The sequence below is a fragment of the Triturus cristatus genome, chromosome 12 (assembly GCF_964204655.1).
Source record: "Triturus cristatus chromosome 12, aTriCri1.1, whole genome shotgun sequence".
Taxonomy (NCBI): Eukaryota; Metazoa; Chordata; class Amphibia; order Caudata; family Salamandridae; genus Triturus; species Triturus cristatus.
Genome location: NC_140595.1, coordinates 579215817 through 579238662, shown reverse-complemented (window position 1 = coordinate 579238662; position 22846 = coordinate 579215817). Strand labels below are relative to the sequence as shown.

The window sequence follows — 22846 nt, the reverse complement described above, 5'->3', positions numbered from 1 at the left end:
CAACCATCCAGTTGTGATAGTGTTGTAGCCAGAGGACTCTATCAGGGACCATCTCCAGTCTTTGTGCCCCCAGCGAGGTCTCGGTTATAGGGCTGCGGGCCAGGGCTGTTCAGGCCACTACTCTAGGGCCAACATGGCCCCCACGCCATTCAATTGCCCTCAGGCAGTGCCACCAGGCACATCTCACTCCGGCCATGGCCTCTCAATTACTATTGCTCTGCCAATCACTTAGTTGGTTCCCTCTTCTTGAGCCTCCGGTTGCTGTGCCCCACATCCTTCTCAAGCCTCTTCCTCCCTGGACCACAGTCACTGTACCTGACGAGGATAAGCTGGGGAGTGGGAGGAGACGATAAGCAGTGGCGGACCGCCTAAGCACAGGAGGGGCCGCTGCCTCCACTTGTAGTTCAGCCTCAGGGACTCACCCCTCAACTCTCAGTCCACCGCAGGGACCAGGCACCATGTCTCTGTGTTACAAGGGAAGTGGAGCGAGATGGCCACTTCTCACCTCCACTCCGTTGGTGCAAATTGCGGGGAACCACCTCATCCGCCACGCCGCCAGTCGGGCTTAGCCATCCAGGGGGTCAGGAGCTCTCTGCAGGTCTATCTCCCTGTGGCCGACCACCCGTCCGTGAACTCTGCCTGCCATCTAGTTTTCCCTGGATATCAGCCGGAGCAGGGACAACCAGCCTCCTCAACGCCCAGGCCACTGGCCGCCTGGTCCTGGTCCGCCTAGTCCTCCTCACCGTCACAGCTGGCCGCTGCCAGCAGCCGATGCTCCAGTGGCTTCAACACTCTTCCAGGGTTGCGGGCAGTCACTGTCTTGCGAGGTCGGTCACCACCTGCAATTTTGTCAGCATGGTGGGACCGCCGACCAGCTCGTCGCAGGAGCCGAAGCTACACCCCTCGTCCCAACACGGGGGCGTCACTGCATAGTGCCAAATCCCCTTGTGTCGCTGCTACAAAGCAGGCTGCTGATGGTACCGGGCAGGGTGAGAATAGGGACATATTACGGGGCCCGGGACAGGAGCTCTCCAGCTACTCGTCCTCCATGCTTGGGTGTTGGCCAAACCCACACTGACAAACTCATAATGCAGATTAGCTATAGAGCCACTTCAACAATGAAGACATTTTTTACCATCCTGCTTCAATTAGTATACCCATTCAGCATTGGTGCCTTTCATAGCATACTCCATCATCGGATAGGGACATTTTGGCAGAACATTTTAATCTGCAGTAAGAGAAATGTATTCATTTAAAATCTTACTATGTAATACCTGTTCACCCTGTTGTAGGAGCTACACATCATCTTTTGAGATTGAGAGGTGTTGTATGACTCATAGTTTCTCAGTAAGACTGCGTTTTAGACCATATAAACGTTACAACTGTGTAAGACTGAGTCTGTTCCCACCATCAGGAAATGTTGGCCTTGGTCCTGGCTAGTTCACAGTGCCAAAACACAATAAGGAGCTCTAGGGGCAGAGAACAGGTCGTCCCCCACTCACAAGTCTCTATACAACAAATGACCTGTTCACACGGTGAATACACAGTTCATACATCTGTACCAGTTGTCATATATTTTAGACAATCTATGGAGCAAGTGGTGACACCATCTATGCTACTACGAGTATGACTCACCAATTCAAAAAGGAAGAAAAAAAAAAAAAAGGAAGGGAAAAAAAAAAAAACATTTGGAAAAAAAAAGAAACATTTTTTTTCATACGAGATGGGACAGGGAGGCTATCTCTGTTACCCTAAGGTTTGTGTCTCTAACACCCAGATATGGTGAGAAAAAAATGTGAAAGGGAGATGAGGGTGCCTCACGGTAGCAACACCAGGGAGGTTAAAGCAGGAAGGTACTCGCCTGCTACCTCAAGGTCTCATCATCAGCTACCCTCACTCCGAAAAAGAAATTGTGCAAAAGAAAAAAGAATGGGTAGCAACCCAAACGACAGAGTGCTAGGGTGTGTAATGGGAACAAAACTTGTGCAATTAAACGTGCACCAGATTCAACCCCACAATTATATATAAATAAATATGAGCTAGATCACACTGGCTTGCGATATTTATTCTGTGCTGTGTGTCTGCTCATATTAAAATGCCGACATTTTCATTGCCTTAGGGTAAACTCACGGCAATTTCTTCAGGGCGTGGAGTAATGTCACTTCACCCTGCACCACCGCTTGTCTTTTTTTTAAAAACGATTCTGTGAGAGACACAGGGAGACAAGAGATAGACAAACAGCACATAGCAAAATGAATTGGCAACTGATAAAAAAGGAACATAATCCAATGAGTACTGTGTCTTTTACTGCATATCCGCCACACCATTTACCGGGATAATGCCCAACGTGGGCATACCTTTACCTTCGAGCTCTTGAGTGTGTAACTGCAATCACTCCTTCAAGGCTCTTCCAGTCAACTCCTACTGTGAGTCTGTAATACATAACCAAGAATCATGAAACTGCTGGGTAGATACTGTTATCTATACCTTATAACAATTTTGATGTATGTCTACCTTTCTATTGTGTGCCTTCTTGATGTAACTCGCACTCATAGTGTGGAAATCCCTGTACTACATGATGTCCATCACTCCTCAACCTCGCGGCTACCCCATTTGTCACCTCGTGGCTTAGGTATTCACTGTGCCTTCTTGATATAGCTAGCACTCGTAGTGTGGAAATCCCTGTGCTACATGATGTCTATCACTCCTCAACCTAGCGGCCACCCCATTTGTCACCTCGTAGCCTAGGTATTCACTGTGGCTGCAGCGAGTCGCTTAAAAACGGGCTGGAAAAAGGCTATTGTTCCTTTTCCAGTGCAACCCTTTCTAGACCCCCTCACATATGGCAGGACCCACCGTAGCTGCAAACGCCTGTACCCCTACCCTCATAAGGCAACAGATGGTATGTGCAACCTTAGAACATGACAACTGTGACTTTCAAGGAAATCATGGAAACAGATCTAACCCATTTTGTTTGAGCCAACTCCCCTAGAGGCTTTGTTAGATAATATTTGAAGGACCTAACATTGACAGTGGCCTGGATGGGAAGGAGGTCACATCTCCCTCCCTGACAAGATGGCTAGTGAAGTAGCACATCAAGGTGAGCTTCAAAGGCTGCACTGCCTGTGATATGCAACCAGGTTGCCTCCCAGAGGAAGAAATAGTTTTGGCATCCTATTTCCCTTCTTTGAAGTGCACCACAAGTGTTCTATGTAAATCCAGCAGCCCTGTTAAACATGCTTTTACACTGTAATGCCAAAAAGATGCCCATGGTGATTGGAGCCTGCATGGCTGGGAGGGTGGTGGTGGGAGGGCTAAAGAAAGACTCTGCCCAGGTGTCTTCTAATGTTTACCTGTGACAGGGAAGGCCTCTTGTAATATGAAAAAACTCAACAGACCAGTCAAACAGGACTTGACGTTCAAGCAAAACTTGACACTTTAATGTCAAAATAGATGCTTGTTGCCCCCACTCTGCATATTCTGTTAGGTTCAGATGGTCATCCCTGCCCATTCACATCAGCCTATCGTTTGCTCTGAGGAGGCCTTTCACACCCATTCATACCTATTTGAATGCTAATTACTGGTGCCCGAAGTAGGAGAACAAATGCATTTGCTTCCAGAGGGTTTAGGCAGGAAAACATGTTACATTCTAAAAGTTACTTTTCCTCATTATTTAGAAAACATCCGACTTCACTATTGAAATGGATTTTATTAGCTATTAATTGTGTTTAATTATTTTTCAAACTAATCACATTTCTGAGATATAGTATTAATATTTAATATTGCATCTCATTGTTTTCCTATGGAACAACTAACCCTGCTATAATGAAAATAGATTTTGGGGCCTGTTCAGTGTAAGGACATGTTTAGCGTTTAATGTTTACATGTCCTACTTTTAAATACCATGCACCCTGCCTCATGGACAGCAAGTCCTACTTAGGCGTGGTGTATTACTATTTAAAAAGAAGGCTTAGACCTGTTGTATAAAGGGATTATATTGACAGGTCTGATTTGCAGTTTAAAACTGCAACAGCCAGGCTACAAATGGTAGACCTGCAGTCCTGGTTGCACAGTCACTGTAGTGGATTTTGCAATTGGTACTGCAGTTCTATTAGTGACATTTAAATGACAGGCCCTGAGTACACTTTGTACAATATACTAGGGACTTATAGGTAAGTTAAATATGCCAATTAAGAGTATCCCAATTTTACCATGTTGAAATGAGGAGCACAAACACTTTATCACTGGTTAGCAGGTGTAAAATGTGCAGAGTTCTATAGGCATAAAAAACATATAGGGTCCAGCAAAAGGCAAAAAATCTTGGGCGACCATGCAGAAAAGAAGAAATTCCTGCCAAGAGCAAAACATGGTATGTGTTTTGTTGTGTGCTATAGCTGATGAATTTCGGTGGTTTGCGCCAGTACCATTACTCAGCTTACCTGTGCTAAATTCAGAGAGAGAGAAAGAAAGAAACAGTGGTAATTTCAGAGAGAGAAAATAACTGCGGTAATTTCAAAGAGAATATATATTCTCCAAAAAGGTCACAGTTAATTGAGTTATGTTTCTGGCACAAATGCAGAAGACCAGTAAAATTCTCCAGCTTTATAAAGACACACAAAAAACTACATAGCACACAGTTGTCCGCCATGTTGTTCTCCAGTTAACTGTTTCTGTGTATCTGTGCCATTGACAAATCGGTTTTCAGTGCTTGGCAGTCGACTGCAAGTTGTCCTGTATTGTGTGTATTCATAAACAAACTGGCGAATTTCAGTGGTTTGACACATTTGAGCCAGAAACTTAACTTTGTTTTTAACTGCGTTTTTCATGAATTGCATTGTGTTTAATGATTTACTTAATTTTCAACCCTTACTATGCATAACCTTCAGCTGTGCGTGGAGGGGATTGTGCACAGTGTATAGCCTACGATCAGGCCATACACCACACCTGCAGAGTTGGGCACTAGGCCCTGTGGCTTACCTCCTGTCATCCACGCAAAGCCAACCCTCCCCCAGTTTATCTATCCCCAGTTCGTTGATGGTTAGTTCATGGCTGCAACCCCATAGCCTCTATGATACACCTCACCGGGGATTAGACACACTGCACGGCCCCCATACGGCGCGGTGACCACCATGCGCACTAGCAGGGCATACCCAGACGCAGGCCCCGGACACCTGTCTGCAGCTTAAAACAGAGTAGAGACGCACATCCCACGGGCCCACGAGACCAGGAATCCACATGGGGCACGAATGGGCGTTCCTGCTTTGTACACCTATATACCAACTGCATTACCAAACGTGCCTCTGTATGTAATGTTTATAAATGCCAATAAAAAGATCTTTAAAAAAAATAATCCATGCAAAGCCAGACACTCACTTCAGTGTCTGGCTTCGCTTTTTATTTTTATATTTCCTGAAATTTGCGAATCAGAAGCAGCTTGCGTGTCGGATACAAAACGGCTGTTGAATCCAGTACCTAAAATGGCCACTCACAAGTCAGCTTTGAGTCGCACATTGCAGTAGGTGCTAGTTTCGCAAGAGTGCCTTTTTGCCCTTGGGTGTCTGGGGACCCCTGACCAAATTCCCGTGGCTTCCCAGAGTTACAAAAACATTTTTATCACAGCATGACACCTGTGAGTCTGTGTCGACTCATTAGTTTTAAGATAACCGGAAAAACATTTCAGCCCTAATCAAGTCAATCACATTTTTATTAAACATTCAGAATATAATTAACATGATTTGTGAGTCTGGACTCACGAGTTAAAGTGGCAGAGTACAAAATTGTTAACTCTTTGAAGCCTGGTCCGCGACATGTTAAAATTTCCAATATACCTCATTTGCTAAGTGTCCAAAATCAGATCCCCATGATCTATGTATAGTTTGCCTTCTTGGCAGTCACATCCCAGACAGATGTCACCACTGCTGAACCTTTTCCAGGCATATCAGAAAAACAAAGAGAAGATTTACCACAACGGAAAAGAAGAGCTGCGCAGACCACGTGAGGGCAGAACCTTGCATGAGCCGCACAAGAGCTTTGAGGACCTTCACATCAACATTTAATTGCACCGGCCGGGACTTCTGAGCACCGCTTTGGGCATTCGCACTAATTCATCTACAAATTAAGCAATGCCTGGCACCAGGCATTTCTATTCACTCCCCACTAAGTATGTGCCTTACATTACAGGCCACCTAGCTGTGAACCGAATGGAGCTTAGACCCCTGGAAGTTAACTGATTGGCATATGAGAAGATTTCTAATCACAGCTACTAAGCAGTACTTCAAGGAAAATACTAGACTTGTTAAGTCCAGGGTCAATGTCTGATTTTCTCATAAGACTATGGTCAGGGGACTCCCTCACCGCCGGGTGTAAGAGGGAGAATCTCAAAAAGGTGGTAGAGTTGGAGGACAGACTGTGCTGTTGGGAGGCAGAGAATATACTGCAACCAAGCTATGATTTAACACATGAAATCACCCTTGCAAGAGATGAATATAGGAGCCGAGTGTTAGGAGAGGCAAGGGTACAATACAGAGCTAAACAATATGAACTGTATGAAGTCGGGAATAAAGCTGGAAACTTGGCCCGACTGCCCGGTATTTAGAAAGATCAGCATTGGATACACGGAGTAAAAAACGAGGTGTGCATGGTGATGGCTTGGGGGGTTTCCCGCTAACCTGCCTGACTTATACCACTCCAAAACTGAGGAGTAGACAGAGGAACGTTTGATTAGTCAAAGATATTCCAACCCCTGTTCTCAATAGGTATGATAGGAAGATGCTGGATAAGATCATTAGGGTGGAAGAGATTTAGGATGCAATGCAACAGCTTAAAAAAGCTAAGTCCCCTAGACTTAATGGGTTTCCACTAGCGTTCTCTACAGTTCTTGGGGGGAGGGGGGGGGGAGATGGAGGAGCTGCTTAAAGATCTGTTATATCAAGCAAAGTGAGTAGGGAGTCTGCCCTGAGACCGGAAATCATTGTACTCCTCCGTAGTACATGGCACAGCAATTCGCCTATTACAGATCACTTTACTCAACATAAAGGTAAGCATTTTAGAAAAAGTTCTGGCAAGCCGCCTCACCCAAGTTTCCGACATATTAAATGCTCTATACCAGTTGGGCTTCATGCGCCGGAGGTCCATGCAACATAATCTGAGGAGATTATTTGGATGCCTGAGAGGAATGACAGTTTCCGGGAGCCATCAATTATGCTAGCCTTGGATGCCAAAAATGTGTTTGACTCGGTAGAGTGGCTTTATCTGCTGGCAATCCTGCAGAAAATTGTGTCTGGGCCAAAGTTTCTGTCATGGATAAAGTTACTATATGCCAAACCTGTGGCAAAGATTAGAGTCAATGGGATAGAGTTGAAGGAATTCTGGTTGTGGCAGGGGCCGAAGGGCAGGGATACCTGCTCTTTCCCCCCCCTAGTTTTTGACCAGGCACCCCTGGCCAGTTGCGTGAGGATAGACGGCCAGATCCTTGGGTTGATGTGGGCTCCGTATTGGGAACATGTAATTTCCCTTTGTGCTGGCTATCTACTTCTATATTTGGCAGATCCAAAACGATAAATTCCAAGAGTCTTGGAAATACTGCACATATTTGATAGGCACGTGGGGGGGGTGCATCAGCCTGTAAAAGCCAGTGGCGTTACATATCACCTGGACCTGGCCTCGGGGCGCCTGGATTATACCCAGTATCACTGGGCACAGGAGGGCTTCACCCATTTGGGAGTGTATGTGACACTTGACCCAACTGTGTTTCAGAGGCTCAGTCTGGTGAGGATTCTGGAAGAATGCATAAAATGTGTGGGCCATTGGCAAAACTCCCAATGATGTTAATCAGCAAAGCTGCCCTTAACAAAATGATCGCACTGTCAACATTTTCATATCTGCTTTATCAGGTTTCTGACCAGTTCTCCCAAGCAGCAGGCGAGCATACTGCTCTGGAAAAGGGGCACCCCAAGAATAGCATTTTTTTGACTCCGACTAGGAATTCCTATGATGGGCGTATATAGCTCTTGCACACCTACAGCTCAATTGCCGGTGGTGAACAAATTGGCATTTGCCTCCCAGCAGAAACCTGTACTGCTGTCGGGCACACAAACTATGGGCCTGGGAAGTTACCCACGAGACTATATGGTGGTAATACTTGTTTTGCCGACTGTTGATCTCGACAGAATCAATGGTCTAAATATGGAAGAGGGCTATGCGAAAGTTAGGATGGGGTTTTTTGCTGCGTCCAACAACACAGCAACTGCCTGAAAGCCGGGATCAAAGTAATGCAGTGTGGAAAAAATTGTTCGCAAATTGTGCGTGGTGGACCTGGCTGTCACAAAACCCAACTGATCCGGCAGTACCAGGAGGGGAACAAGCGGCTGCAAGCCTAGTAGCTATCATTTTTGCCAGTATCTTAGCGTCTATATTAATTCTAGAAAGAGGTCTGTATGATGCGCAGCGCTTAGCAGATTTATCTGTCTTCAAGAGTGTCACCAGCAATGCCTCTTTTAGAGTGGGCGGGAGTTGTCCATTATCGTAGGCCTCTGCGTACATCTCCAGCAGCCAAGGGGCCAACTCATCTGCGTAAGCCTTGTAGAACTCACTCGGGAGTCCGTCTAGTCCAGCAGCCTTGCACGTGGGAAGAGACATTATAGTTAATTCAACGTCCTCCATGTCAAACGGCTGTGTGATGTATTCCCTGTGCAACAATTCTTGATCCACGGTGCAATTGTGCTCCGTAACAAGATCCCGTATCGCTGCTAGCGTACTGGAGGAGGGGGACTGATCATACTCACACTCCAATTTAGAAATTTCTGCAGCAAGCCTACTGATTCTACGCCCAATATCCCGCAACACTCCAGCCTGCGCTCCTATACATGTGCCCCTAATTGTTACTTTAAAAGCTTCCCAGAGGACTTCCGCGCTGTCCACTGAGCCACTATTTTCACTAAAAAAAGGTCCGGATCGCCTCCCCAATAGTTTGTTTAAACATAGGGTCTGTTAGTAAAGAGGGCTGTAGGCGCCATGTAAAGGGTGGTCGCTCACAAGTTGGAACCAGCAATTCGGGAATATTCAAACTTGATGACATATGGGACTCCTGGATGATCCTCCTAGTTGATGAGCCTCAGCGTCAATATGACTTGGCAACAGCCAGCCAGTGTTGGAGTAGTAATATTTTGCGGCCCCAAACACCAGCACGCAATCTTGCAGATTTATAGAACACTTGCAAGTGATAGTCAACCTTCCCCAACCGCATTGAAATAATTGAGGAAACAGGACCTGGGATTCCTGGAGGGTGAAGACTGGGGGTGGCGTGCAGACACACAAGGGCGGTTGCCAATAGAGCAGGGTTCCATCTGGTGTAGCTACAAATATTACAGAGTGCATATTTCACAAGGACCAGGCATTTGGAAGGATAGCCTGGTCTTGAGAGGCTGCAGCCAGACCTAGTAGTTCTCTAACACACACCTTGTGGGGCTACCCACATATTCAGCCCTTCTGGTCAGGAGTGGGCCTCCAGATCTCAGAGGTTGCAGGAGACAGCCTGACGCTCTGCCTGCTGCTGGCCACATTGGGCATCTTGGGAGAACACACTAAACCGAAGTCTTTACTACTACTATGCAGTGTTGCTCTCATGGTGGTCAGGAGATATATTGTCAGGTTGTGGAGAAGCCCGGACATTTAACTGCAAAAGACTGTCATTCACAGGTTTATGTTTTCACTGTTACAATAAATGATTTTTTTTAAACACCTGCTTTGTTTTTGTTGTCTCTAGTCAAGTATTAGAAAGCTTTTTAACCTTTTCGTTGTTGAATCTTTTATATTTGTAATATGGATGGTAATTCAGAATGTGTTTTTGCACATGGATAGAATGTAGGGTGTTGTCACTTTAAAACCATGTTATCTAGTGTAATTACATTTTATTACATTGTTGTAGAAATTTTTGCGGGCTTGTCATAGCACTGAACAGGTCTGAGCATTTTACAGAGGTTTTGTATTGATTTGATGTGCCTTTCACTATGACAGAGCCCACAGGAGTGGCAGCAAAGATAGGACCAACACTCGTGGTTGTCGGCAGAGATGCTAGACTTGCATTAGCTATTTGTGGTGTCCCAAAACTAGGAACCTGTGTCTCTCCAAATGTTTAACCCCAACTGGTGGAGTATGTTTCTTGTGCAGTAAGTGGAGGTCTTAAAGTGCAGTAACATGTCTAAATGCCATTTAAAGATGCCAACTATGTTGCAGCACATGTAGTCCCATAATTTAGTGTATTCTGTGCAGTGTGCATCCACATTTGCGCATGGTGTCAGAAATGAACATACCTGTAGAAGTGTTCAGGTTGGATTCGATAAGCCGTACCATATTGTGGAAGACAAAGTTGGTGCTACACCTCTAACTTCTCCTGCAGTCCCCTGCGGAAGCAACTGCAGCGATGATGGACCTGGTTGATGAGGCTTCTGCGCTCCACAACTGTCAGATGACTTGAATCTGTTTCTATTGTCTGCAGTATCTGCCGAACTATGCTCTGCTCAGGGACTAAAGATGGTTGTGAGTAGGAAAATATTTTCAACCATTGTCTCTTATATGTCCTGTGAGTAGTGACTGTAAGTGAAGGAGTTGTTTTCCAAACCTCTCTATGCAGTACAACTTCTACCTGAACCTGTAGCACCCTAAGTATTTTGTGGTCCAAGAAGTTAGTTTAGATATAGGTTATTTGTTTTTAAATATTCAGTTTGATGTTTTTTATGCCATTTAATATTCATAAGCAACCCCTTGTCATTTGTGTTAATGAACGTTAAGGTGTGTGTTGATTATCCATCGTTTACAAACCGTGAGGGAGGGGCACAGTTGGTGCAATATAAAACTGTTACATTGATGTGTTGTATCTCAAGAGATGGGTTATAATACTCGGCCAAGGAGTACGCTTGGCCCACACCAACCACTGGTTTTCTGTTTGAAGCCAATTATGTTCCCACCACCTACCTCCTTGTTTTTCGCCAATACACATTGTTCAAAATTCATACAAAGCACTTTGTTGGTTGTTGTGGCCTGTATTTGTGTTTGTCCGTTTTAATTTTTGGCAAATATCCAAGAAATTGCAAAGTTAATAGGTGAAAATGTAAACTCTATTTGTTCCTCTGTGCAGTTTTGCGTAGAAGGACATTTTATTTAATTCAGTCTTGCCAACTTGGGGTGTGTGTAGTACTTAGTTTGTGTGGGTGTCTTTTAATTCAAGGACAGAAACAATTGTTCAAGTTCTTATGTGCTTTTTAAATTTTATATGGTTGACTGTGTGTTAGACCTGTCAGCCCTTTGGGTGGTCCCTCCTCATCATTATTTATTTTGTCCCACTTTTGCCTCCAACCCTGTTTGAATTTTTCCTTTTTGGGAACCACCAGACTTTTTCGTGTTGCTGCAGATTCAGGGAGCCATTTTACCTACCCCTGAAACTTCTGTCTGAGGGCCTGAAGCACAAAATGGTGGCCACCTGTGACATCACCAGCATCCACTGGAACCTGCTAGCACCTTCCAGAACATTCCAGAACCCTGTGACAGTTGGAGGCGGTTTAGAATGTTGGGAAGCTAAGAGAGAGAGTTGGCAGTTGGAGTTGGCAGTTGGCACCTGACTGGTGAAGAGTGAGCAGCACAAACTTGAAGGAGGAAGGAGTGAAGCAGCAGGGGTGGAAACTTGTGCCTGGAGTGGGGTCCATAAACCCACCCTTGATACTAGTCCCTACTGACGGAGCCCAGCCTAGAGCCCTGTGTGGGAAGAAGTCAGAAAAACCACCCTGAGGACCTGGACAGCAGGAACAGGCCTTAGAAACAAGAGAACAGCAAGATCCTGACCTGGAAGCTGGGTTCCCTGAAGTCCGACGTCGAGTAGCCTAAGACCTGGAGCCCGAGGTGGAGAAGCGGCGCTGACTGGAAAAGCAGACGTCGTACCCGGAGCCGCCAGAGGTCGAGAGAGGGCGCCGTCAGAGGTCGTGAGGAATACCAGAGGTCGAGGAGGAAGTCACCCGAGGTCGAGTGAGCGGCGTCATCGGAGGAGTGAAGTCCGCCCTCCGGAGTCGTCGGAGACCGAGGTGAAGGGTAACGGAGGTCGGGAGTGAGGATCGCACTCCGGAGTCGCCGGAACCTGTGAGAATCGTGCCGGAGGTCGGGAGTGGAGGTCGCACTCCGGAGTCGCCGGAAACCTGTGAGGAGCACCGGAGGTCGGGAGTGAGGATCGCACTCCGGAGCCGCCGGAAGTCGACATCGAGGCAAGGCCGGCCGACGTCATCGAAGCCGAGGTCGCCATCGGACCGGAGCCGCCCGAAGTCGACATCGAGTAAGACTGCCCGACGCCATCGAATCGGAGGTCGAGATCGAACCGAGGCCGCTGACATCGAGACCGGATCCGCCTGCCGGCGTCGTCAAAGAACTGACATTGTGCCGAGGCCGCCGACATCGAACCGGAACCGCCTCACGGCATCGATACGACTCCAGCGGCGTCGGAGCATCAGAAAAAGGGCAGTAAGTGGAGTAGAGGGCGCCTAAGGCCCTGTGGAGACCTGAGAGACTGCTCTAAGGGGCTAGGGAGGTGCTGGAACCAACCTGACTGTGCCAGGGGTGAACTGGGACTAATCTAGAGAAGTTGTGTGGAGAGAGAGAGCCAGGTCTCTGGTATTTTCCCCCTTTATCTACCTCAGTTTAGGCCTCAGCCTTGACCAAGCCAGGGAGTAGACACCCCCAAGCCTTCCACATCCCCACAAGCTGTGCCTGGGCCAAATCAGCCCTTAGGAATTCAAAAGTGATCGGAATCCATGAGTGTCACTGTCAGCTTTTAAGTATTTATTAGGGGCACTGTATTTATTGTATTTAACCTATTTATTGTTCCACTGTATTTATTGGTCCACAGTATTTATTGATGCACAATATTTATTGGTTACAGTATTTATTGCCTCAGAATATTTAATTGCCTGTCTGTATTGCACTTTTATTTATGCCTTCAGTATTTATGATCACCCCTATTTATTGAATCATTAAGCCAGTATTTATTTGTCCTGCACTTTCTAAAAAGTTTGTATATTGTGATTGTTATTTATTTTCTCCAATCAGCAACTAAGAGAAAAAGCAGATAAAGAAAGTTATTTTCATAATTTTTACGGTGTAGAGTCGTTTTTGGAACGGATGCACGCATGGTTATTGTTTGGGTATGTTGTATGCTTAGCACGGAGCCTGATTCCTGACCACTCGAGCCAAGCTACCACAGTGTGTCCGGAAGACCACCACCACCCCTTCTAGTGTGGAAGTGGTTTTCCAACATAAATTGGTGTTCAGCGGTGGGATAGAGCTGTGCCTACGCATACTCAACAATAATTGTGGGTAGTCCATAGGCCTACACCGGGAGTTTTCTCAAGAGCGGCCTTCCTAATTGTGGGTTTTTGTTTTTTCCAAATTTACTCTGGTGGTGGGAGGAGGTATTATTAAAGGTACCCCCCTGCATTGTTACTGCACAAAAACCTGTCCTCTAACCTGAGTGGGCGAGATGGAATTTGTACTAGAAAATCTAGAAACGTACACTGTGGCCCAACTCAGGGAGTTTTGCCAGCGGGAGGGGGTGTACTGTCCCCCTGGAGCAAAGAAGGGTGCACTCCAAACCAGCTTAAGGGCTTGGGGGGAGGCACGCCGAGAAAGCAAGGCTGAGGAGGAGGACAGGGATAGAGAGCCTGACCCCGAGGGGGCTGAGATGTACCAACCTGAGGTGGGGAACCTGTCAGCAGGGCCCAGAACCATTTCTAGGAAGGGCAGCAGTGCCTCTAGCGGTGGCTTGTCTGAAGTGGAGTTAACAGACCGGAGGGAGAAAAGACAGCTCACATGGGACTTAGCAAGGCTGGAGAAGGAGAAGGAGGAGCAGAGGATGGCCCATGAATTGCGACTGAAAGAAATAGATCTTCAGATCTTGAGAATCGGGGCACAACCTGTTCCTAATGGTGGCAGCCAAACCCAAGAGATCACCAGGGAACCTAAACCATACCTGCCAAAGGACATAGTAGCTAGCTATGGAGTGGGCGACGACATCGCCAAGTGGCTAGCGGCCTATGAGGTCTCGTTGAGGGCCCATGGGGTTCCAGAGAAGTACTGGGGAGGGGGATTGTACAAGTACATGCCTCCAGCTGGTAGGGATGCTTTATTGGCCCTCGAAGAGGATGAGCAGACCCACTACCCCACCATGAAACTGGCGCTCATCAGAAAGTTTGGACTAACACCTGAAAAGTACAGACAGAAGTTCAGGGGTAGTCACAAACTGGGCACGCAGAATTGGGTGGACTTCCTGGACTATGCAAAGAAGGCACTGGAAGGTTGGATTCAGGGCAGTGAAGTGAGGAACTACGAGGGGTTGTTTGACCTAGTACTGAAGGAACACCTGCTCGAGAAATGTTTCCCTGAACTGCGGCAACACCTGGTGGATAGCAAGCTGACCAGTCCCCGGAAGCTTGCTGAGGAGGCGGACATTTGGGCTAGTACCCGGGTGTCCACAAGGGGGACTGGAGGGGATACTCAAAAGGCCGGACAGGGCGCCCCCCAGAAGAAAGAGGGAGGGGAAAAGAAAAAGGAGTTCTCCAAAGGCCCCCAAAATAACTTCCAAGGGAAGGGAACAGGATTCACCCCTAAGGCTAACCCGCCCAGAAACCCTAATCCTGGCCAGAGTCAGCAGCCAAGGGTTGTCCATTGCTATGAGTGCGGTGGCGTTGGACACTATAAAGGAGATCCGAAGTGCTTGAAACGACCACCCCCTCCCACTGGAGGAAAGACCCCCGGAGTAGCTAGTGTAGTGCTCGGGGAGGAGATGCCCTTAACTAAGGGAAGGGAGTGGGCGGGTGTCACTTTAGTGTCCCTGGGAGAACGGGAGATGGTTCCTAAGATCCAGGTGCCCGCAAATACCGCAAAGTATGGGCAATGGGTCACCATCAACGGCCAAAGAGGGGAGGCTCTGAGAGACACAGGAGCCAGTATGACTATGGTGCGTAGCCAACTGGTGTCTCCAGAGCAGGTAATTCCCAATGTACTCCACCCAGCCGCGATGGCTGACGGCAGAACAGGCCACTATCCAGTGGCCGAGGTTCCCTTTGAATGGGGGGGGGTTGCAGGTTCACTTCGAGTTGCCGTAAGCCCTGCCGTGCCAGTCGATTGTCTGCTGGGGAATGACATGGAGCACAACGCTTGGAAGGAGGTGGAATACCGGACTCACACTGAGATGCTGGGTACACCTGACTGGGCCTGTGTTAGCACAAGGTCCGCGACTACCCGAAGAGGGAGTTCATTTCGGCTGGAGCCTGGAACAAAGGCCCAGCCAGCTGCCAGTCAAGGGAAGAACCGAGGACAGGAGGAGCCTGCCTCGGCGTCCCCACCCCGTAGGACGGATAGGCCACCGGAGGTGGTGGACCAGGAGTCTGCGGTGGGGGACGTTACCAACCTGGAGGACCTACCCATCCCGGCCGAGTGGCACGTGGAGGGAGGCCCGTCCAGGGAGGAATTCTGCCAGGGCCAGAGGGAGTGCCCTACCCTTGAGGGGCTGAGGCGACAGGCCGAAGCCCAGGCAGCAGGGAACGTTGAAGGGAACTACAGTGTTTACTGGGAGGATGGCCTCCTCTACAGTGAACCCAAGGCACCCCTACACGGATCGTCACGAGCCTTGGTAGTTCCTCAACGTTATCGAGCCTTCCTTCTGGAGTTGGCTCACGAGATACCATTGGCAGGACACTTGGGGCAAGACAAGACCTTCGCCCGTCTTGTCCCACACTTTTATTGGCCTCAGATGAAAGTGTCGTCCGATACCTACTGCCGGACATGTGTGTCTTGCCAAGCCAGTGGGAAAACAGGGGTGAAGCTGAAAGCTCCCCTGGAACCACTTCCTGTCGTTAGCACCCCCTTTGAAAGGGTGGGCATCGACATTGTGGGTCCATTAGATCCGCCGACTACAGCTGGTCACAGGTTTATCCTGGTTCTGGTGGATCATGCCACACGGTACCCAGAGGCAATACCTCTGAGGACCATAACAGCACCTGTTGTGGCAAGGGCCCTGATGGGAATCTTTACCCGAGTGGGTTTTCCCAAGGAAGTTGTGTCCGACAGGGGGACCAACTTCATGTCAGCGTACATGCGGGCCATGTGGAAGGAGTGTGGAGTGACATACCGGTTCACCACTCCTTACCACCCCCAGACAAATGGTCTGGTGGAGAGGTTTAACAAAACCTTGAAGGGCATGATCAGAAGTCTGCCTGAAAGCCTGCGGAGGAAATGGGACGTCCTCCTACCCTGTTTACTTTTTTCCTACAGGGAAGTGCCACAGAAGGGAGTGGGCTTCAGCCCCTTCGAGCTTCTGTAAGGGCACCCTGTACGTGGACCTCTCAACCTGGTGAGAGACGGATGGGAAAGAACTCCCAGAAAGCTTCCCCAGGATGTGGTGAGCTACATGCTGGCCTTCCGGAGCCAAATGGCTAAGTTGTGGAAGCAAGCTTCTGACAACTTGGAAGCCAGCCAAGCAGTAATGAAGGCGTGGTATGACCACAATGCTCACCCGGTGGAGTTGGAGCCTGGCCAGAAAGTGTGGGTGATCGAACCGGGAGAGCTTAGTGCCCTCCAGGATCGCTGGTCAGGACCCTTTGAGGTGTTGGAGAAGAAGGGTAAGGCTACCTACTTGGTGGACCTGAAGACCCCTCGTCAGCCCCTGCGGGTGCTGCATGCCAACCGCCTCAAACCCCACCACGAGAGGCCCGAAGTCATCTTGATGATGGTGACTGACGGAGGAGAGGACGTGGAAAGCGAGCCTCTCCCTGATCTGTTTGCGTCTCAAGAGAAGGATGGGTCGGTGGAGGGAGTGATTCTCTCCCCATCTCTAACTCCTGAACAGCAGGAGGACTGTCGCCAGGTCCTGGGGCAGTACTCCTCGTTGTTCTCCCTTGTCCCGGGTAGGACTCACCTGTGCGTCCATGACGTGGACACAGGAGACAGCCCACCTGTGAAGTCCAAGATCTACCGGATGTCAGACAAGGTGAAGGCCAGCATTCATAGTGAAGTCACTAAGATGCTGGGGCTAGGAGTAATCGAACCTTCTAGCAGCCCCTGGTCCAGTCCGGTGGTGTTAGTACCAAAAGCTGCACCACCGGGTGCCCAACCGGAACTGAGGTTCTGTGTGGACTATCGGGGACTGAATTCAGTGACCAAAACTGATGCTCATCCGATCCCTAGGGCGGATGAATTGATTGACCGGCTGGGAGCTGCCCAATATCTAAGTACCTTTGACCTTACTTCAGGGTACTGGCAGATCTCTTTGACTGATGGAGCAAGGGAAAGGTCAGCCTTCTCCACGCCCAATGGCCACTACCAGTTCTGTGTGATGCCCTTTGGGCTCAAGAACGCACCTGCCACGTTTCAGCGCCTGGTAAACCAGATCCTCACCGGAATGGAGAGTTTCTCTGCTGCTTATCTGGATGACATAGCCGTCTTCAGTAACAGCTGGGAGGATCACTTGCGTCACCTGCAAGCTGTTCTCCAGGCCCTGAGACAAGCTGGATTGACGATCAAGGCCAGCAAGTGCCAGATCGGGCAGGGGTCGGTAGTGTACCTTGGACACTTGGTGGGTAGGGGAGCGGTGCAACCCCTCCAGGCGAAGATCGAGGCCATCATGGCCTGGGAACCCCCCAAGACACAGACTGAGGTCCGAGCATTTTTGGGCCTCACGGGATACTACCGCCGCTTCGTGAAGGGGTACGGTACCATCGTAGCCCCCCTCACGGAGCTCACGTCCAAGAAACAACCTCGACGGGTAGTCTGGACGGAGGCTTGTCAGCAAGCCTTTGAGAGATTGAAGAAAGCCATGTGCGAGGCCCCGGTCTTAAGGGCCCCAGACTTTTCCAAGGAGTTCATTGTCCAGACAGATGCATCAGAACATGGCATTGGGGCAGTGTTATCGCAACTCAACGAAGAGGGTCTGGATCAACCCGTGGTCTTCCTATCCCGGAGACTACTTCCCAGGGAACAGAAGTGGAGTGCAATAGAGCGTGAAGCCTTTGCAGTGGTATGGGCTCTGAAGAAGTTGCGGCCATACCTGTTTGGCTCGCACTTCCTAGTTCAGACCGACCACAGACCCCTTCGTTGGCTGATGCAAATGAAGGGGGAGAATCCCAAGTTGTTGAGGTGGTCTATTTCCCTACAGGGGATGGACTTTCAGGTGGAACATCGGCCTGGAGTGGACCACGCCAATGCAGACGGTCTCTCAAGGTATTTCCGCCTTAGTGATGAGAACTCCCAAGGGGTTGGGTAGCTCTCCCCACTTTCAGCTGGGGGGGACGCGTGTTAGACCTGTCAGCCCTTTGGGTGGTCCCTCCTCATCATTATTTATTTTGTCCCACTTTTGCCTCCAACCCTGTTTGAATTTTTCCTTTTTGGGAACCACCAGACTTTTTCGTGTTGCTGCAGATTCAGGGAGCCATTTTACCTACCCCTGAAACTTCTGTCTGAGGGCCTGAAGCACAAAATAGTGGCCACCTGTGACATCCCCAGCATCCACTGGAACCTGCTAGCACCTTCCAGAACATTCCAGAACCCTGTGACAGTTGGAGGCGGTTTAGAATGTTGGGAAGCTAAGAGAGAGAGTTGGCAGTTGGAGTTGGCAGTTGGCACCTGACTGGTGAAGAGTGAGCAGCACAAACTTGAAGGAGGAAGGAGTGAAGCAGCAGGGGTGGAAACTTGTGCCTGGAGTGGGGTCCATAAACCCACCCTTGATACTAGTCCCTACTGACGGAGCCCAGCCTAGAGCCCTGTGTGGGAAGAAGTCAGAAAAACCACCCTGAGGACCTGGACAGCAGGAACAGGCCTTAGAAACAAGAGAACAGCAAGATCCTGACCTGGAAGCTGGGTTCCCTGAAGTCCGACGTCGAGTAGCCTAAGACCTGGAGCCCGAGGTGGAGAAGCGGCGCTGACTGGAAAAGCAGACGTCGTACCCGGAGCCGCCAGAGGTCGAGAGAGGGCGCCGTCAGAGGTCGTGAGGAATACCAGAGGTCGAGGAGGAAGTCACCCGAGGTCGAGTGAGCGGCGTCATCGGAGGAGTGAAGTCCGCCCTCCGGAGTCGTCGGAGACCGAGGTGAAGGGTAACGGAGGTCGGGAGTGAGGATCGCACTCCGGAGTCGCCGGAACCTGTGAGAATCGTGCCGGAGGTCGGGAGTGGAGGTCGCACTCCGGAGTCGCCGGAAACCTGTGAGGAGCACCGGAGGTCGGGAGTGAGGATCGCACTCCGGAGCCGCCGGAAGTCGACATCGAGGCAAGGCCGGCCGACGTCATCGAAGCCGAGGTCGCCATCGGACCGGAGCCGCCCGAAGTCGACATCGAGTAAGACTGCCCGACGCCATCGAATCGGAGGTCGAGATCGAACCGAGGCCGCTGACATCGAGACCGGATCCGCCTGCCGGCATCGTCAAAGAACTGACATTGTGCCGAGGCCGCCGACATCGAACCGGAACCGCCTCACGGCATCGATACGACTCCAGCGGCGTCGGAGCATCAGAAAAAGGGCAGTAAGTGGAGTAGAGGGCGCCTAAGGCCCTGTGGAGACCTGAGAGACTGCTCTAAGGGGCTAGGGAGGTGCTGGAACCAACCTGACTGTGCCAGGGGTGAACTGGGACTAATCTAGAGAAGTTGTGTGGAGAGAGAGAGCCAGGTCTCTGGTATTTTCCCCCTTTATCTACCTCAGTTTAGGCCTCAGCCTTGACCAAGCCAGGGAGTAGACACCCCCAAGCCTTCCACATCCCCACAAGCTGTGCCTGGGCCAAATCAGCCCTTAGGAATTCAAAAGTGATCGGAATCCATGAGTGTCACTGTCAGCTTTTAAGTATTTATTAGGGGCACTGTATTTATTGTATTTAACCTATTTATTGTTCCACTGTATTTATTGGTCCACAGTATTTATTGATGCACAATATTTATTGGTTACAGTATTTATTGCCTCAGAATATTTAATTGCCTGTCTGTATTGCACTTTTATTTATGCCTTCAGTATTTATGATCACCCCTATTTATTGAATCATTAAGCCAGTATTTATTTGTCCTGCACTTTCTAAAAAGTTTGTATATTGTGATTGTTATTTATTTTCTCCAATCAGCAACTAAGAGAAAAAGCAGATAAAGAAAGTTATTTTCATAATTTTTACGGTGTAGAGTCGTTTTTGGAACGGATGCACGCATGGTTATTGTTTGGGTATGTTGTATGCTTAGCACGGAACCTGATTCCTGACCACTCGAGCCAAGCTACCACAGTGTGTCCGGAAGACCACCACCACCCCTTCTAGTGTGGAAGTGGTTTTCCAACACTGTGGTGTTGTGTTTTTGTGTCTTTTGGTTTGTATTGATGGTGTGTTATTTGTAGTTTGCGTTTCTCTGATCAATTGTTTGAAAACAACAAACATTTAAATACTGCTTGTCCCACTGTGCTGTGGTATGTATTCCAATTCCACCTTCAACCATGCCGACTTAATTATGTGTTGCTTGTCCCTAGTGTGTATTTTGCTATTTTCACGAACAATAAAAATAGTGCAAATTACTATTACTTACTGTGTTGTAAGATAAATCTACATATATCCCTTGCATCAGTTATGTTTCTTATTTAATGTATTATTCTATTTTGGAAAGGTGTTTGCTTCCCCATGCCGACCTGGTGCAGACAAACCCCTTTTAGAAGTGTTTTCACCATTCTGTTTTAAATGTAGTTTGCCATCGTAAGGCGTTTTGTTTTCCACATTGCATACAAAATGCTCTGGACTTGAATGACTTGTCCTCAAACATTTTGAAAAATATACATACTTTGACATGTACAATAGAACCTCACATTTTGCCTTTGAGCTCCAAAACTGCTGAAAGGATTTTCACAAAACTAAGAAAAGGCTTTGTCATAAAAATTGGGTGAACATATATTTAGTAGTTTTGAAGGTATGCGTAGAAAAATACCTTCTTTGGGAAATCCCATTATATTGATGAAGGCCAAACGATTTTAGAACCCCCTATAACTTTTGAAGCGTTTGTTCGTTTTGCCTCAAATGTGGCAATATATTAGCTATCCGTTTATACATTTCCTTCTTCAAGTTTGACACAGATTTGGCAACAAGTGCCTGAAATGGCATTCCATAAGAGTGAGGCAACTGTCCTTTGTAATGTATAGTGTAATTAGAGACCTCTTGACTATTAGGAGAGTTGTTTGCCTTTGCAAAGTAATTTTTTAGTACAATATGTGACACAATGAAAAGTGTTCTTGTTATGTCCGTTTTGGTGTATTATGCTAATGAAAGGCAAATTTCACCTTTGCACTGTAGTAATACATGTTTGAATGTGTGTTTATTAGTACAGATGCACCAAATAACATGTTATTGGGCTACATTTATTTTCACTGGTCTGGCATAAACCAATTTGTGCCCGGCCAGTGTAAATAAACATGACCAAATAACACGCTTTATTTGTACTAATGAACAAGTTACTTACCGTTAGCAATGATCTTTCTGGTGGATTCTCTTTCTGACGACCAATTCCTCACCTTGTGGCATCAGACCGGATTCAGAAAGTTTTAGAGCATCTCTCCTTTGTGCCAGTAGGTGGCGTTGTGTGGCGCCATGTCTACATCGTTCTGCTCCAGAAATGACTAGCATAGCCGCATACATGAGACACCTATGCACATGATCTAGTTACTTTTTAGGCTGTCTGCACCCTCAAACGCAAAGCCCATCTGGATTGGTGTGGCCAGAGGGCACATCTCTAGAGTTAGAACCTTTTTAGATGAAAAAATATCCAGTTCACAGAACAGGGAGATGTGAGAACTGGTGGGAATCTGCAGTTAGAGTATCGAGCAGAAAGATCGCTACCAGACGTAAGTATCTTGTTCTTTTGATGGATACTTATAGCTGCAGTATCCTTGCCTTGTGAGTATATACCATAACCATAGCAGTACGTACCTCCCAAGGTGATGGGTCTATGGACTGGCACAGACCAATAAGTCCTGCAGAACTGAGCAGGCAAAATGCTCCTCTCATAGGACCCTCTGTTGAGGCAGTAGTGATTTGTGAACATGTGTACCAAGACCCACGTAGCCACTTGACAGAGGTCCAGAAGATGCTAATGCTGTGGTAGGAGGTTTGACCCTGGTGGAATGGGCCTGCAGGTCTCCTGGGGGGCACTGTGTCTTTGCTAGTGCTTAGCAGATCTTTATGCAGAGAAGAATCCAGCAATAGATGGTCCATTTTTGCACTGCTGTCTTCTTTTGCTACAGAAACCCCCACATAGAGCTGATTGTCCAATGGATGTTCCCTGGTATGATTGATACAGAAGCTTATTGCTCTTTTAGGGTCAAAATGAAGAAGCGTCTCTTCCTCCTTTGAAGGATGAGGTGGATCAAAGAATGCTGGAAGGGTGATAGCCTTCCCCACATTAAAAAGGCTAACTAATGTTTACAGAAAATGCAAATTTGCATAAGCAACTTCTCTGGGAAGAAGGTGGTATACGTTTGATTCACAGAAAGAGCTTTAAGCTTATTCACATGTCTAGCCAATGTTATGGCTATGAGAAAGACTATCTTCAGGGTCAGAAGTCTTAGAAGGAGAACAGTTCAAAAGGGGGGCATATCAAGAAAGTCAGCACTAAGTTCAAGTCCCACCGGGCCATCAAAAAGGTTTTGGTGGAAACAAAATGTTTTACAAATACACAAAACCTGATAATTCATGAACACTAGGTTGTTTAAAACTTTTTAACGGATACGAAGAGCAGTTTTAACAATATCTCTGCCCAGGGGCTAGCTTCAAAAGAATGTTTGCCACACTTTGTTCATGCAGAACGCTTG

General features: G+C 48.0%; 1 protein-coding gene across 1 annotated transcript in view; it reads left to right on the top strand.

The window, feature by feature from the left end:
* TMEM231 (transmembrane protein 231) overlaps positions 1 to 22846 on the top strand; it is a 226546-nt gene that overhangs the window by 18862 nt on the left and 184838 nt on the right. The window lies entirely within an intron of this gene.